The sequence below is a fragment of the Colias eurytheme genome, chromosome 7 (genome assembly GCF_061535395.1).
Source record: "Colias eurytheme isolate Ceu_HAF_F1 chromosome 7, ilColEury1 Martin Lab GWU primary, whole genome shotgun sequence".
In the NCBI taxonomy this organism is placed as follows: domain Eukaryota; kingdom Metazoa; phylum Arthropoda; class Insecta; order Lepidoptera; family Pieridae; genus Colias; species Colias eurytheme.
This window is the reverse complement of record NC_142986.1, coordinates 804755-816810: the sequence shown is the minus strand read 5'-3', so window position 1 is coordinate 816810 and position 12056 is coordinate 804755. Positions and strand designations below refer to the sequence as shown.

Sequence of the window (12056 nt, the reverse complement as noted above, 5' to 3'; positions counted from 1 at the left end):
AAAATTATTTGTTTCATGTCATTACTTGTTTTAGTTTTTGATGTGGCCATCTCTTCCGGAATATAAGGACAGATGGCCAATTCTAGTCGGTATATGATGGCCATAGTGACATGATATATAAATTATGTTTTGTACAAATAATTGATTTATTTTTATATTTGTTTTAGATGCCTAGTAAATACAAGAGAAAGGCCTATGCCTAGTAAATACAAGTGGTTGTGAGAGGTCGGAAGAATCGTAAAAAAGCTATTAATGCTCTAATGAAGCTTATCCGCACGCGCGGCAGGGCTCCAGTACCAAATACCTAGAAAAACATTAGAATGAAGAATAAAAATAAAAAGAGCGTGTGAGCCGAGCACACGTGTCACAAGTGAAACTTCTTTGGCAAGATTCAAAGATACCGAAATCATCGCCTTACTCTATTACATGACGGTATTATCGTGATGCGACCTTGAAATTTTACTCTCAACGTGCTTGAAGAAGTTTCACTTCAAAAATAATGTCAAGAAAGGACCAATGGGACCTACTTCATTTGGATAAGAAAACGAAAATAAATTTGTTACTTCTATCAAAACAATGCAAGCTAAAGGCCTTGCTTTAACGATGGATGACGTGAGATAAATAGCTTACGAATTAGCCAAACAGTTAAATAAGAAGTAAATGCATAATTTCAACTACTTGAATGCGTCCTTATCCAAGACAGTGAGATATTATCTCCTAACTGCCTCTTTAATATGGATGAATCTGGATTACAGCTAAACAGTCGTCCGGGACACGTGCTTGTTAAAACGATCACTTAAAACTACAAAATGGGACTAAAAAGTAATCGAAAGCCTATAATTGAGTTATGGCCATCTTACCTCTAGTGCCATGGCCATCACGCCCGGACACCTCGGGAGAGATGGCCAATTGTGATTTTTTAAAAACTTAAATTAATAAGGTGATCAGATTAGAAATTATTACTTTTATGTTTAGAATAACATAGTTGAATCTTTAAAGTTTAAGAATAAATAAAAACAATCACAAAAACAAGAGTATTTCATTTCTGATAGAGCTTAGAAAAAACTATGGCCAACTACCCCGGACTTACCCTACTCTATATTATGCAAATACAATAATTGATTTAAATTTAAAATAAAAATATAAATAAGTACCATTAAACTGTTAGTGCAGGAATTATTCATTGTGATGTAAATATAAAGTTTTTGTTTATTGCATTTTAAGTTTAAAGGCTGATACTATAAATAAAACTTAATTTTTTTAATCAAGGGTGTTTTTAATATGCTATTTACTTACAAATTTGGATTTGAGTAATATATACCTAATTGTTTTTAATAAATATTTAAGCTAAATAGAATTGAATCTAATTTCGAATACTTCCATGTTTTATCAGTTTTTTTTATATAAATGATATCAAGAGAAGTAAAGGAGCAAATGATTTGTCAATAAATAAATAAAAAGGACTAAATAAAGATTTTGGATTTATAAATGTTTTTTATTGCACTTAAACATTTAAAGTATGATATTGCTTCCTATTGAAAAAAATATATTCATGTTGCGCTGGCACTTTATAGCTTCTTGAATACTATCAATGCTTCCATGTGGTTACGCTGGGTAATCTTATCCCTAGTGCTCGGAATTGATTGTAGAATCTGGAAATAAATAATGGTATTACTTCTCACAATTAAATGAGATCCCTAACATAAGTATAATATGGGTAGTGCATTTGAGTGTAATTTACTTTTAATTGTTTTATTATATAAATAATGTAACATGATAAAATATATTGAATCAAGAAGAAATAATAAAGAATCTTTTATAGATTTACATTGAGTAGGTATTAGCTAAAATTTATGTATAGAGAATAAGTAGGGTTGCATTTTATTATATAGAGAAATAACAAGTTGAGAATGTGTACATAAACAAACGTATTTTTAAATATACTCTTAAGATTTGCATTGGGTAGGTATGGTACTTACATTACTTTTATCTTACACACATAAATCTGTAGGTTATAATTGTATTTTAAGATTGTTCATATGATGCCCCCATATCTCATAGAGACTCGTGATGATTGCGCACTTCGCAATAATAAATTATTTACACGATTCTTCTTAAATCAAAAGGTTTGAAGCCTTTTCTTGGAACAACCCGATGTAGTTATGTTAATTTTGCATTTTTAATATAATAAATGTATTATCTTCTTTAAAAGCTTCATTTATTAAATAGATTTCCAACTACATACGTTTCACTTAAATTTGATGTGTATTCTTTTAATAATATTCAAAATAATGTTATAAAAGTTCCATATTTACAACTTCACTAAAATTGCTTAAAACTGTCATTATTGACATTATAACAAGAATGCTAAATGTCAAAGAGAGCGTGCCGGTTCCAATTTTTCGATTGACGTCTCGAAACCGCTCGAAACAGTCTTGTTGCAATTGGTTTTCATATGTTTTAGAAGGTCCCGGTGCCAAAAAAGTAAGATTATTTTGTGAACGCAACAAAACGTACCCATAATAAGACTGTTATTCTAAAGGTGCCGGTTACCCCCCTGTAGATTGTAGGTACATTCTCTTGCTATGTAACACACTTGGCATTTATGTAATATGTACGGTCTGTGCGAGGTGACAACATAAAACAGAAAACTTTTAACAGAGATCAAATATTAAAAGTTAGGTTGGTCATTTTAATGACTAAAATTGTTGTATTTAGTTTTTGACCTACAAGGTGGAATGGACGTCTAAGTACCTATACCAAAAATATGCTGTACAAGCTAAATAAATATGCCAGTCAAGTACTTCAATTAAGAAACTATAATGTTAAAACTATCAACAATTTAACAAGTGTGACGACTTACGAACATAATCATACAAAACATCGCAAATGTTGTAACTAGTAACATAATGTTTCAATGTTGTTTCTGATATGAATTATCAGTGGAGTATTTGCCTCGAGTAGCTACAATATTGTCAACGATGTTTGTATAAAATATAAATTGTTATCAAGAAAAAAAAGAAAAGGTCTGGGTAATTAACATTCATTTTTCCTGTTTACGTTTTAATTTTTTGACATCCTAATATTTGGTTCACGAGTGAAAATAAGACCATAGATATTTTTCCGGTACAGGCTTTTAAAAAATATACACATCAATACGTCCGGTGATATAGCTATAAACAGATTCGATTTAACAAAATAATCATCCGAATGTTTTTACTTTTTAATATGATAAAGCAAATTTGAATAAACACTGCAGAACCAAGTGTATGACTTTCCTTATAGATTTGAGCGGATTTAGTAAGTTTAATCTGATTTTCTAGAGATACAATAAAATCTTTGGATTAAGTAATTATTGTTCTTACAGAACATTCATTATGGGGTAATATAATAATTGCGTGGGATTTCTTTCCACGTGACTCAGCTAAAGTTTCCGCAATGATTGATTGTTTCCGTCCATCATAAATCTACTATTAGCTCTGGTGGTCAGCCATTAGACTAAGTTCCAAATGAACGCGATACTCTGCTGAAAAGTTTCAAGCAAATTGCTGAGGAAAAATATAAATCTAAATATTCTAGAGTATTAACTATTAATAAAAATATCAAAGGTATTTTCTGAAAAAATGAACATGAAAGAGACTCGAGAGTCTCGATGCATTGTATTTGTATAGGTCCCTATTTTGTTACTTGAAGTGTAAAAAAATTAAACTCTGCTAAAGTTTTCTATGAAAAAGTATAATGCACGAAGAATGACGCTATTTCCTGAAAAAGATAAACAGAATCCAAAATAGCTACAAGTCTGAGCACAGCTAGTTTAACAAATAAATCTTCAGAAGTTGCAATAAGCTGATCTTTTTACCTTCTTTATCCATTTCTTGCTCGCGTCTGATGAATCATTATTCATTACACAATTAAACTAGACTCGATGGCCGCGTTGTTTGAACCATCTGTAATTTAGATTAATTTTCATTAGGCCACTGTAAAATCTGGCCACGAAAATATTGCATTCGGTTTAGTAGAGCAGAATTGAGTACGCGACCCATTTGACCCTACCGACCGTAACTTTGCGATTCGCGCACGGTTCAACGACCTTTGCTTTCCAATGCTGTGCTTGTTTATTATTATATTTGTAAAGTATTGCATCTAGTACTTTGTAATGCCCTCATCTAAAAGAAAACTACTATCAAATCTCAAATGTACCCTGGATACTACTGTCGAGCTTACTTAGTTTGACCGATCGAATCTAGACCAGTACCAATATACATATATTTTAGATGTATTATCTACTAGCGGTCCGCCCCGGCTTCGCCCGTGGTACATATTTACGTTTTCTCTACATAAAAACCATCCTCGTACTTCAAGGAATATAATAAAAAAAGAATTATCGAATTCGGTTCAGCCGTTCTCGAGTTATGCGCTTACCAACACATTTTGCGATTCATTTTTATATATAAGAGAAGATGCATCATGTTAGTCTTCCTTTTTAAACGATATTTTGTCTTAAAACAGTTAATAAGATCTAAAATCTGTTACTTAAGCTGGAAACTAAAATATGCCATCATTCACATTTTTGGTTAAAAAGTCCCTTTTTGTGCAACAAACTCGTGAACGCAGTTGCCTTGCATGGCAATGCAACTATCAGCAAGATCTAACCATTTTGCATCTTCTCACTGGCTGACTCACTTGGGAAAAACTTGAAGGCCGCACAATGCAGCTTTATAATGGATCTTCTGCATACACATGTAGATATGGCCTAATTGTCTTCCGCTTTCTTATCGTCCTTTAGAAACGGACCTCATTTATTTTGCCCAATTTTATATACGATAAATAAAGTTTCGTGCCATTGAACTAATCGACAAAGACAAAGCTATACACCAAAGATATACGAAAAGCGATAAGGTTACAACTTATAATTACTTAGAGCGTATACGCACTATGCGGGTAGCCGTCCGGCTGACCGCAAGCACAATTATGTACGGAATATTCATTTCTATGCGCACTGTGCGGTCTGCGGTAGCCGCATCGCAGTGCGCATAGAAATGAATATTACGTACATAATTGTGCTTGCGGTCAGCCGGACGGCTACCCGCATAGTGCGTATACGCTCTTACGATGCCAATAAAATTACTTTTGTGACAAGAAGTTCAATATAGGGCTGTTCACACTCGTGCAAATGCGCAATTTCCTTGGAAATTTAATACCGAAGTAGGTATGTTTAATTTATTACGTACGACGTCACAAATAAAAACCACTAATAGATACTCTTAATTACATAATATAGATACGTTCATTTGCTATTGTAATAGTGGAACTTCTAAGAAGTAAATGTACAAAGGGCAAAGAACTGAGAAGCAATATTCTCTCTAGGAAAAAAAGTATTTTTCGCATAGGCTAACCTAACAAAATGATCTAGGGAAGCTCTCCGTGGAATGTTTACTATTTGCTAAAAAAACTTCCGATCAAACAAGGCGTAGGAGCTGCAATGAGTTCGGAAAATGATCAAGTTCATGAATACTGTACGACTTCAATAGCGTGTACGAAATATAACTCGTCGTACGGAGTTCAAACTAAATGAACGTTTTAAAATGTACGGATTATAAATTTGTAAAAAAGGGCTGATAGCTTAGAATTGTTAATGACTGATTGGAAATATATTCATCATTCGAAAAATTTAACTTTTGCAACAATTTTCATACTAAATTATGGACATAGTTTCCAAGAATTTGATCACATATCAAAATAATTCAATATACGTCGAACTTTTAATAAATTGGAAAGGTCCTTACACCTTGTTAGGTACCTAGACCTATACAGCCATTTCTCGAATCGTCACTCGCCTGTAAGGCTCTAGCGCCGATCGATAGCACGGCGCATGCGCGGTCGCCTACGCTAACCTAACCCTTCTCCCGTCTCCCCTCTCCTTTCTCCCTTCCCGGCTAGCGTGTCCTGGGGAGCCTGGATGACATCGACGTGTTCGATTTTTAGAAAATTCTCGAAGCTTCCGCTATGTATTTCTCTGTACAATGATTGTCTTATCGTGACCCAGAATGGTTAATGATCTACAAATATGTAATTGTATTTTTAGTATGTTTTAATTTGGTAATGATGTTGTTATGTTCGTTTGAATAATATAATATGTTCTTTTTGATAATATGATATTGGTCCGGGAGCCAGCAGCAGATTTTATGACGAAGTTCCTCTCAAGCGGTAATTAGTAAAATGCATCAAAGTATAGTATTATGAAGCCTCGTGAACGTCAGCTGGAGCTCGGTTGGGGGGAAGAGCGGTTGTAGCCTCCCGTATCAGCTGACGGTTTTTCCACCAAGATACAGCCAGCTGACATATATATTTATCCACAGTTACATATAAGCTATCATCAGGTAAATTTTTGTTTGAGAGGAAATAACGGAAAATAAATTTTTCTTTAAATTTAACTTTCATGTTCGAGACACCAGCTGACGTATAATACACCATGTTGTAACCAGCTGACTATTTTTTTTCGTTGAGATATTGGGTTAGCTACAATTTGACAAATTTTTAGCTGAGAGGAAATGAATGAATGAATGTATTTTTTTTCCTATGTGCGTGGGAGGCTCACCCCCCAACCGAGCGCCAGCTGACGTTCACGAGGCTTTATAATACTATACTCTCATGCGTCTGACGAATTATCTCTTGAGAGGAAATAGTTAACCAAATTTGCACCTGGCTCCCTAACCACAATAAAGAAATAGTATTTTTTTAAATTTATAGAAATAAATAAAGAGGAGGTTTTCAAATCTCAATTTGACTAGGTATATTTTCCTTTCTTTTTGTGTTTGTTACTTCAAAACTTTGTGCTGAGTGAACCGATCTTGGAGATTATTTTTTTATTTGAAAGCTAGTACATCTCGAATTTTAAATTTGGTCTAGTTCTGATTAATTGAGGGCGTTTTAGTTTTGTATTAAAAATAACTATTAATGAGCATGATGGTGCACTTATATCGTACATTATCATATTATCGGTGTCTCGTATTGTTTTATTTACGTTCGCGTTATCGGAACGGTTTTTAATAAAAAAAGCAGCGAAGAATATTTTCACTATAATTGATTAGCGTGAAATCGATTCGTGGTGATGTGATTTCTTTAGTAACGGTAATATTTTTGTGTTATCGCATGTCGCGTGTTGCACACATTAGAGTCTAGCCGTTTTTAAATGTGGTTGAAGAAGTTCTTTATACTCAAATATTGGATATCGACTGTATGGCGCTCATTTAGACGCAAATGTTATTTTTATACTATCTATTTATTAAAAAGCAAGTAATGTTAACATGTACTTTAATACTACGTTTTCAAAAACCATGAAAAATGAAACATATCTATGACAGAAAGTTGCACTATTCAAAAGTGGGGCTTTTTTCTAATCCCTGGTCAATCCGTTCAAAACCGGGGCAAAATCATACTTGTAACTGCTACTGTATTTGGCGATTGTTTTAACGTCGCTGCTTCGTTTACCTGCGTTGGTAGACGTGTTAAAAGGGCAATTAGGTGATTCTAATGAAGCGCGTGGACCTTGACTCGTGTGACGCGTCGCCCGACGTCGTGGTGTTAACCTGCGGCTGTCGATCACGATTCGCGACTCGTTATCTTTGTGACACTGATAGTAGGAACGATAGCGAAGTAATGCTTCAATAGTTTTATAGACGATGCTTGTCGTTCGATAGTTTCGCAAATAAACGATTGGGAGCATAGAGAGTTCTCCGGAGAATCTCTGAAGCAAGGAAAACGATGGAAGCACTTTTCATATATTCAATTTGAGTTCTGTTTTCTGTTTGTTTTTGGTTGTGGTCTTGTACCAACATTGCGACTTGCGTACTGTATCATACGCATATCGTAGCAACAAATAATACAACATGGATTTAGGCTTTTATGAAAACCTTTCTCTTTAGGCTTAATTTCATGCGAATTTGCACGATTCCTATTCAGAATTCAGTCGGTTAAATATCAACAATAACATGCTTTGAGCCTACAACACACACAGTTAACAAAAGTGGTACATATTACATATGTATATTGTTCGTACGCTGACAATGGAAATTATAAGCAAGCCGTGTATTGTCAATAATGTGTATCTAACGGAAGCCGATGGCAGGAGTGGGCCGGATGTTGGTGTACTCGTAAAGTTAATATCGGTAGACAATGATGACATCGACGTGGTTGAAGATGGAAAATAGCCGAAAATCTGATTATAGTAGTAAAACCACATATTTCGCAAAACTGGGATTTGTCAGCTATTTATTAAAGACTAGATTTCCGACCGCTGCTTTATCCGAGGTTTCAAAGAAACCAGCATAGTTCCCGTTCCTGTAGGATTTCCGGGATAAAAAGTAGCCTTAGATGTCTTTTTCTGGGTCTTCAGTTACCTATATACCAAATTTCATTGGTATCGGTTCAGTCGTTTTTACGAAAAAAAATAACAAACATCCTTCCATCCATCCATCCATCCATCCATCCATCCTCACAGACTTTCGCATTTATAATATTACAGTAGTTAATAGCACACGTTTTACTTGCTTCTACAGTAGTTAAATTGTGTAATGTAGGTATTACAAAATATTCAAACTATTATCAATGTAAAAAATGTTATAAAAAGCTTTGCATCACAAATAGATAAAGAGTGTAACGATAGTGAGTAGATTGTACAATATATTTTTATAGTTTGACTGCTCTTTATTATTATCATATACTAGTACATATGTATAACTTTTAAATAGAGCGTTATTTTTTATCTGAATAAAATAAACGTTAGGTACTAACTTGTAATATATTATCTCATTCTCTTTAGATTTTAGAACTTTGAAATTAAGAAAAGAAAGTCAAAGCTTAATTTAGACACATTTTAGTGAACGTTATTGTAGTCTGATATGCAAACAAGTCCCTAACGTGTACTATGAAATAATGAAAAGTATGGCATCAATGGAATTCTGCAACAAGATCACAGTTGCATTGTTTTACCACTGCGGAGTGCGGAGACTTCCTGTAGCAATGATGTTGTATAATTGTATGTAATACGTCGGATAGTGTTGCATACATAGTTGGAATGCACTGTAGTAATGAGATGTTTGGGAAACGAGCGGATATTGTAGGTACATACTATGTTTGGTCACCGTCATACGACACCTACTCACAAAGTGTCGTCTGACGACGATCGTGAATGAAAGATTGATAAAATAATGCTACACAATAACAATAATATACACTGAATGAATGATGATTGTATGTTTTGATGATGCTCGTAGTGTGCAATGTTACTATTAATCTTAGGTATAATAGAAGCTATTCCAATTTACGTAAGAGTGTAGATGGTGATAGGCGATCATTATTTTAGCCTTTTTAGTAACTTAATAATTGAGTTATATTAAATGGAAATGTGTCAATGGTTAACAAAGTTACAGTTCTTCTTAAAATAATAAAAGTCTTCAATAGATTCTACAATTTATTCGAATAAACGTTGGATTACCGTTTTTTCAGCGTGATTTACTCGCTCCCGAGTCCCGACATGTTAAAATAATCTGTTTCATGTGCGCTGCATACAAAGTAGTGGGACCCCTGCATTGGCCGTTTATTTAACGTTTTGTCGCAAAATAGGCAATGTGACCGCATTGCGGCAACCCCTAGACGCGAGGTCATCATGTCACCACTCCGCTCGAGTGTTCTTTGTATTTAAAGTTTAAACTTAACCCCTGTTATCCGAGAAACTATTTTCTTTTTTATCACAATCGGCGATAGGTGGCCTCTTGAAAATATGTATGTAGTTTTATATGATAGTTACTCTGACCTGACGGAGATGTACTTAATTAATGTCTAAATAAAACAGTTCTCCTCCTAGTTGAAAACATTTCATTCATAAATTACGGCAAGGCTTGTTTTGTATCAACTATCAAGCTCCTTCCATTTACTCGTCATATTATGACGGTGTCGGTGACGTATTTGCTAATAAAAAGCTCGGCGTATACTGACGTCATTGAAGCAATTTACACTACATTATCCGCCTCCATGTTAGAATACTGCTTACGTATGCTCTGCTCACATTTCAACTTGGTTTAGTTAATCCATACAATGTTCAAAGGAATCATTTACAGTACACCAGACTCGTAATCTACACCCAACATACTAACGAAGTGTAACACAGCATTAGCTACACAGACTGTATGCGGAAGATATAAATCTTCAACTCTGAATGCGGCAACCGAAAGTAATATACCATTTTACGACAATACCACTACATGTGTGTGTTGTACATTCACATTGGCCAATGAAACACACGCGTTCCAAGGACGCTATTATGTGCGCAATCTTCGCCGATGTGTTTGCGATTTTTTTCACGGCAATTTCAATTTTACCGGTTTTGGATTAAGCGCCGAATTGCCTGTATGCTTATCGATATGGTAGTTACACGTGGTGTTGTTGTGAACTTCAAGTTAAGGTTTTTCATGGCCAGTTTAAATTGACCACTTGCGACATGCGTGAGCGATAGTGACGGAGTGGATTTTGAGTAAGTCTGTGTTAATATTTTGGCGCGATCACGTGGCCCTGACATTTGATACGTACGAGGTACGCGACGTTTGCTTGCATCGTATATTAAAGCAGATTAAGCGTGGCTATAGAATAGAACGCTCACTAAAATTAAATGTTATCGGGGAAGCACGACGAATACAGCGTTGTAAAATGAAGCCGTACAAATTAAATTTAATGGAAAACATGTGAGATGATATGCTAGATTTAATGTTCTATTGTATCTAGGTAATTGTTATCAAACATAATTTTTAGGTTTTATACCAGATATGATATGATGAAAATTTAAGATCCAAGTAAAAAGAAGAGACGCTTATAGTGTAACAATTTTGATGAACCAAAACAATTTACAAACGTTACATATTGGCTTATTCGTATAAAAGTAATAAATCGTGATAACTTCTATTTGCGGGTATTATTATGATTACGTCAATTTGGAGAGTGATAAAATGGTTACCAAACTTGAAATAGATAAAGCTACTACTTACACTATTTCATTTTAATATTTTTAGTAAATAATGATGAGTAAATCCTTTCAAACTAGACATTTTGATCAATAATGGCACACAAGTTCAAATTGCCCTATTGTTTTTACCAGAAATGTATGAATTCTTAGTACTTAGATTGAACGAGAATGAGGCTGTCACCAACCTAATTAGGTTTACTATTGACCGTATGTGTTATCTCGTTGCAGAGACTACAGTACAGTGCGAGGAGAGTGGTCGGTGTGTCGTCGCGAGCAAGGCCGGCTGTCGACGAGCGTGCATGACGCTTCACATAACGAGCAATACCGCCCGCAGGTTAGATACGTAAGCAGAACATGTCCGTATGGTTTATAGCTCCCACCCACTCCAAACAGCTACGAAATTATCATTAGAAACCCCTGACCCCTCTACATCTACATGTTTTTTTCCTTCTTATCTTACCGGTAGCAATTATTAATAATGGCAACTCGATAAAGTGCATAATGCAGTTGCGGGTTTTATGACTAAATAATTCTAATAAAAATATATATAAAAATAAAATAAACCGTTAAAGTGTTGCTGCTGATAAGAATGTTATCAAACTTTTATTCTACACGAATCACGATTTCAAAATAATAATTATGGTTCGATTTTCCAAAACTTCTATATGCTAAAGATCGTTTGAGATAAAAAAAATTAAAAGTAGAAAAAAAAAAGGTTGTAAAGTAGTAAAACGCGCGGGTTATCGCCGGTTGCGTCGAGTAGCCGCGACGCTATATGTTGCAGAAGAACAAAGTTTTGCAGTAACAGACATCGGAAGCTGCTGCCGCTGCGGCAAACGTGACTGGCGCGCGCCGCGGGTGCACTCGGCCCGCATGCCGTTGTAGACGCGAGCAGCTCGCGCGAACACGCTGCCGGTGAGTGGCCGTCGGTAGGCGCTTGGGGAAGATGCATAGTCACTTGTAGACACTACGTAGTCACCTGTGGTGAAACTGTAATCGTAGTCTCTTGTAGTGAAGCTATGTTGGGGAAGATGCATAG

At 35.0% G+C, this 12056-nt stretch overlaps 1 protein-coding gene across 11 annotated transcripts in view; it reads left to right on the top strand.

Moving 5' to 3' along the window:
- Positions 1–12056, top strand: part of eIF5 (eukaryotic translation initiation factor 5) — a 36715-nt gene that overhangs the window by 10178 nt on the left and 14481 nt on the right. For 4 of the 11 annotated variants that reach the window (XR_016456946.1, XM_090103917.1, XM_090103914.1 and 1 more), the window contains exons 3-4: positions 11246–11351; positions 11781–11932. The gene's annotated coding sequence lies outside the window, so the exon portion shown is untranslated. Of the gene's footprint in view, positions 1–11245; positions 11361–11780; positions 11933–12056 lie in introns of all 11 variants that reach the window. The other 7 variants (XM_090103922.1, XM_090103919.1, XM_090103923.1 and 4 more) reach the window with 7 other exon arrangements.